Genomic DNA, 6,781 nt, shown 5'->3' with positions numbered 1-6,781 from the left:
AACTAGCTGATAAACAAGTTGATAACTGATAAGCTAGCTAATTAACAAATTATGTTTGGCTAAAACTAGCTTATAAGTATGTAAAATAACCAAAATAGACATCTTTAAACAACAGTCAATTACAAATATTTTTTAATATAATTAAAATAAATTTATAATAAATATAATCAAAACAAGTTTCTAATAATATAATATGTTAATTAATACAAACAAGATATTAATGAAAAATTAAATAATACAATGTGTTAATTGAAAGAATTTAAAATTGATTAGTACATATATACTATCAATTTTGAATTTGTTAAAATAAAGTTTAGAAAAACTCGACATTAATCTATGATTTTAAATAATCATTACGTATAATATAAATAAAATTTAAATTGGTCAACATCATATATCCTAATTAATTAATATTTTTTTTAAATTATAATTAATAATTATGCTAAATATTTTATTAGCATATTTAGTTATCTATGACATAAAGTAAGGGGTCGTTTACCAAATACTTACTCGGTAAGCATCTAATGGTAAAATTTAATACTATCATTTTATTACTAGGTAAGATTTTATTCCACAAAAAACGGCTTTCTATGCAACAAATTACCCGGTAAGAGCTTACCGTAATAAGAGTCATTGTCCTTACTTATCGGGTAAGACTCTATGTCCTTGTCTCACTCTTACCGGGTAAGATTCTTGATATTTGACATGTTCATCTAATAAGGTAATGTAACTTGGTAAGCGATTACCCAAGTAAGCATTTGATAAACAGTCTCCAAGTATAACTTTAATTTTATATAACTTATATAAACGTTTTTAAAATTGTTATATTTACTTTTTAATAACTAGATCTTGAATAATAATTAAAAATAATAATTGATATAATTAATAACATTTATAAATAATTAATAATTATTATTAGTATATAATGCAGAACTAAAATTAATTAAATTAATTTCAATTATTATAAGATGAATAATAATAATTACTTTGCAACAATGCAGAACTAAAATTAATTAAATTAATTTCAATTATTATAAGATGAATAATAATAATTACTTTGCAACCTCACACACCCCACATAGATCGCACNCTATAATTTGATATTTATGAATAATTAATATTTATTTATAATTAATAATTAATATTAATCAATGTCAAAATTAAAAAAAATGTTTAAAAACTCTTTATAAGCTACTTCAAATGGCTTATAATTATAAGTTATCTAAATACTTACTTGGTAAATAGTTACCAGTAAAATTCAACATTATCGCTTATTTATCGGGTATGATTTTATTCACTAAAACGCCTCGTATGGAACAATTTATCCTGGTAAGTGCTAACCATGGTAAAAGTCATCGTTCTTACTTACCGGGTAAGACTCTCAATTCTTGTCTTCGCTCTTAACGGGTAAGATTATTAGCCCTTGCCATATTCATCCGGTAAAGTAAAATGACTTGGTAAGCACTTACCCGGGTAAACGTTTGGTAAACAGCACCTTAATAACATTCACACTCTCTAAATATTTAACTCGCATTTATACATCATATAACAAATATAGAAAAAATAATACAAATGCTATTAAAAATACATTTGATTAGGTGGCGTACGTGAGGGAGGATTAAACGATAACATAGCTGAAATAAGAGAAAAAGAAAATGATCAAACCACATGTGATTTTACATGCGATTACGAAACACAGTCAACGCAATGATGAGCGGTTTTAATTAACTTCCCCTCATTTTTCAATTTTTGTCTTATACCCTTATTATATTAGTTGTCTATTAATTAATTAGCTAAAATACATTAAAAATACGTATTTTCTTTTACAAATTACACCGTTAGAATGGTCTCGTCAATACTTTGAAAACCCAATATTGATTTTTTTTTATTAACTTGGATATCCAACCCGCTATGCGAGCCGATTAATCTCAGGACGACCACATGCTTTGCAGATAATCCGGAGTCGCCGTATTTGAACCTAAGTGGCCACAAGGGGATTTTTATTCCTCCTTGGATTTGAATAACACATTTTAATGTTGATTGTATGTGTGTAGGATAAAACAATATTTTTTATTTAATTTTTATTTTATATTACGATAATTAGTTGGTGCAACCACTTCAAAAAAATTCTGAATCCACCTCTAGTGACTGGAAAAAACCAGTCATGATAAACTTATGGGTCGTTTACTAAACACTTACTTGGTAAGTGTTTACCGGATAAATTTCTTTATCGGATGAACATGAGAAGGGCCAAAAATCTTACCAGGTAAGAGCAATGAAAAGGATAGAGAGTCTTACTCGGTAAGTAAGGATGGCGACTCTTACCCAGGTAAGTACTTACTCAGTAACTTGTTGCATTCGATATATTTTGATGTACTAAAATCTTACGTATCAAAATAAATTATAATCTTGAATCCTATTGGTAAACACTTATCGGCTAAACATTTAGGTATACAGCCCCCCTAGTGGCCACAATTGTCATGCACGTCTAAAATCGAACCTCATGCAGATGGGATATTCCACCACATCAATCCCTAGGATTTCAACCACCACGTCACAACCCTTGTGACCAATGTTTTTGTAACAACATTTCACTGGAAATGCTCTTAAAAATATTTTATAAAATGGTATAAAACTCAGGGAAATTAATTAAATTAGTAATTTTGATCGGTTGATTTCATCTCTAAGTCATTTCTGTCCAAGAATTACAAAATGTCACTTCCTCTGTAATTTTCAGTTCAACGACCAAAAGAAATTCATCCTTTTAACACTTACAAAAAAATTGCGGACATGGGTAAAAAATGTAACTTTTTGCGGACGTAGGTGAAAAATATAATATTTTATGTTGCTTTGTAGAGGGAGTGATATTTGTATAATTTTTTAAGGCTGTTTGTCAGTTACTGAATGGTTTGTGTACAAAATGATTAAGTGGTCAGAATGATTAAGAGGCTCTCATGATATATTGCAAAATGAAATATAATCGTTTGGTAATTGTTTACAATGATGTTAGAGCGCTGAATCGTTAAGGGAGACTCATGATATAAAATCATTCAGAGAATTTTAGAACCATTAAGAGACAGACTTTTTATTTTGTCAAACAAGATTTCTCTCTTAACAATTCAGATGTTACTTCTTAATGGAACTATTAAGAGGTAAACAAACAACCACTTAAAGAGAAATAGCTAAAAGGTGAAACAATGTAATTACAATTACTGTTTAAATTAATTTTTCTCGAACTTATTATATTAACAAGTCAAATATGTTTTTATTGGTAGTTAACTTATGACTTGGGATCATGTGAGAACAAAGGTTTTTCGTGAGACACATAATATTAATTCTCAATCTTTGGATTAGATCTACAATCTGAACATTCATAATCACAAAATTGCCACGAGACTTCTCAATAATCACAAAATTGTCACCGTACAACTTTACACCATTAAATCATTAGCTTATAAAGTTGATCAATGAACATAAATTAGTCTTACGGATCTCACGAAACACATTTGGTCTTACGTGAACCCAACCCGTTAACTTATTTAACCCGTCATATATTATAAATAAAGTAAAAATAAAACTTAAAATAAATAATGTTTTTTTTTATTAATTTGAGTGGAGGAGGACGGCGGCGGACGGTGGTTATGGGGGATGACCGGAGTCGGAGAAGCCGACAGGCAAATTCCCCTTGTCATTTTCATTTTATTTGTTTTGACTTTGTTTTTCCTTATACTCCGTATTTGACAAAACCACAAGTCAACGAGTGGGCTCCACGTGTCATGCGCGCGTGCACACTGGGTCCCATCTCCTTACCACTTGTAGTCAGAGCCTCGAAAATGACAGTTGCCGATTTTATTTCATTATTTTATTTAATTTAATTTCCAGGTTGGAATTCTTAAGACGTATCTAATTTTTTTTGGTATGGTTGTTTGTTTACTTCTTAATAGTTTCATTAAAAGATAGTCTTTGAATCATTAAGAGATGAATCTTGTTTAGAAAAAACAAAATCTGCCTCTTAATTGCTCTAAAACCATCTGAATGATTTTGTATCATGAGCCTCCTTAACCATTAAGCGCCCTAATTTCATTGTAAATAATTACCAAACAATTATATTTCATTTTTGACTATATCATGACAGTCCTCTTAATCATTCTGCACTAAATCATTCAACAACTTCCAAACAACTCCTTACTCTATTGTTTTTAATTTAGGACAAGTTGGATGAAAAATTAAGGTAATTTAACTTGATTCTTATTTCGGGTAATGTACTTTCAAAACTTTCAGTTTGGTATCTAAGATGTAAAGTTTTATAGTACGCCTAGAATGTCTAATTATTCTGATAGAATACTTTATAAATTTAAGTTTATATAATTAAACTATAAAACGTCATATCTAAAAGTATCAAAATAAGTTTATAGGATGTTTTTAGGCGCTTTAATAAGTTTTTAGCACGTTTTAGAATGAAGTGTCGTATTATCTGTTTTATATGATACTTTTAAAAAATCCTCTATATACCAAGCTTTTTATAAGATACTTGTGTTTATATGATATTTTTTCAAATGACATCGTATAAAATAGCTAATACAACACTTTATTTTCAAACGTTCTAAAAACTTGTTAAAATGCCTAAAAACATCCTATAAAACTGTTGTAACACTTTTAGATATGACAGTTTTTGGTTTGGTCATATAAACTTAAGTCGAATAAAGTATTTTATTATGACGTTTGAACATTTTAGGCGTCCTATAAAACTAAGTTTATTGTTGTAAAGACTCTTATCCGTTTAACGCTTGCTGGGTAAATGAACTTTACAAGCGATCTAAGTAAGTGTTTGATAATGACCCTTAAGAGTTTCGACATAATCTATTACACGTATAAAACAGATTTGAGATGAATGAGAACTTGACCAACATAACACCGAGTAGTGGGTAGGTGTAGGGAATGACGAAAATACAAATGGGTTTGTCCCACATAAGTTGGAAATGAAATATTTAAGGGGTGATTGTGATTGCTTATAAAAATAACTTATTGACTTATTTCGATGTGACACCGGTAATAAGCACTTTTGAGTGTTTGGATAAACAACTCATACTAGTACCAAACCGGTAATAAGTAGTTTTTGTAGAAATTAAACTCTTCTAACTTATAATAAATTGATACGTGCTTTTATAAAAAAACATAAGTTGTTTCAAATAAGCAATCCCAAACACCCCTTTAATGAGTTCGTAAATGATTCAGTAGTTTGATGGAGTAAAACTTACCAGATGAAATGTTTTATACACGTGCTTGTGGAAGGAGGGTGCAAAGCTGGCTGAATTGACTTCACATTATTGGACTTGTGTGGGAGTATGCGTTATGGGGACCTGAATGTAGCTTGAGGCCGACTAGAAAAGCTCAAATTGAGTTTCGTCACTTTTTCTACATGTTTCTGTAAAATTTCATTTTTGAAATCTCTTGAAGACCTCAAAATATTTGAAAACCGTTTGGCTGATTTCAACACTTGAAATTCGAAATATTCCATTATCGAACCAAAATAAAGACACGTTGCTTCCTGGTTTGATCGTCACAAACTCAACCACTCCAAAACCTTCCTCACGAGGGATCAGTTTCAGTAGTATAAAAAAGGGAATCACGACCTTCATTTGACACACCGAGTGACCGAACACATAGCTTCCTCTTCTCCTTGTTGCTTCTGGCATCCTCATCGAAGGTAACTTCAGGCCTTTTTTTCTGCTCATGGACTTTGTTCAAGACGTTTGAGCTGATGTATCATGGGAAACAGATGCAGTATTTGGGGTGAGATTGCTTTAATAATACCGTGTTGAACATGGGTTTCGGCTCACTTGTTTACTGCTTTCCATTTAATCTTGGTTTCGAATACAATGGTATTAACAATAACAATGCGTAATTTATTTATTCTGTCTCATCTCTCTCTTTTTTTGTTCCATCTAATTAATATTTATTACAGATAGGATTAATTTGGGTTTATCATCAGTATTTTTTTTTCACCTTTTTACTTATTGAATATGATGTAATATAAATTATATATTAAAAATTATTAATCTTATAAGCATTTTAATACAATTTATACGAATTCCAACATGTTTTTATGTATATAATATTTATACAGGATAAATAAAATAAATAAACTCAGACATTTTTCTCATCTTTGGTGAAGTTTGAACCCTTGACCACCTAGGAGACCAATGATTCACATACTGCTAGCACAAATGCCCTTTGGTAATACGTTTTCTTTTTAATTATTTGTTTATTATATCCTTTTTTTTATTAACCTGGATATCCAACCCGCTATGTGAGCTAACTATTCTCAGAACAACCATCTGCTTTGCAGATAGCCCGGAGTCACCGCATTTGAACCTCCGTGGCCACAACGAGATTTTTATTTCTCCTTGGATTTGAACCTGGGACCTCCAGGTACTTTTGACCTTTGGAGTTAAGCTCAAACCAATCAGGCACCACCCTTGTGGTTTTGTTTATTATATCCTTATGATCCAAATAAAATCCAAATTTGTCAACTATTAGATAAATGAATCAAAGTTGTTGAATTTAGTTCGCAACTAAAATTACACGATTATTAAATGACGGCTCAAAGTTCTACTTTAAAATGGAGCGAATGTGTCTTTCATCTGAAATTGATTCGGATATCAGTATTAGTCATTGAATCAGCTATTATAGATATAATGTCGTATAACAGACCTAAAAGAAACCATTCAAAAGGGTTTGAATCAAAATACATGAAATCAGTTATTATGAGGTTCGAATT

The sequence above is a fragment of the Cynara cardunculus genome, assembly GCF_001531365.2.
Source record: "Cynara cardunculus var. scolymus isolate 2C chromosome LG 6, CcrdV1, whole genome shotgun sequence".
NCBI lineage: Eukaryota > Viridiplantae > Streptophyta > Magnoliopsida > Asterales > Asteraceae > Cynara > Cynara cardunculus.
The sequence above is the reverse complement of the archived record's forward strand: the minus strand, read 5'-3'. Positions refer to the sequence as shown.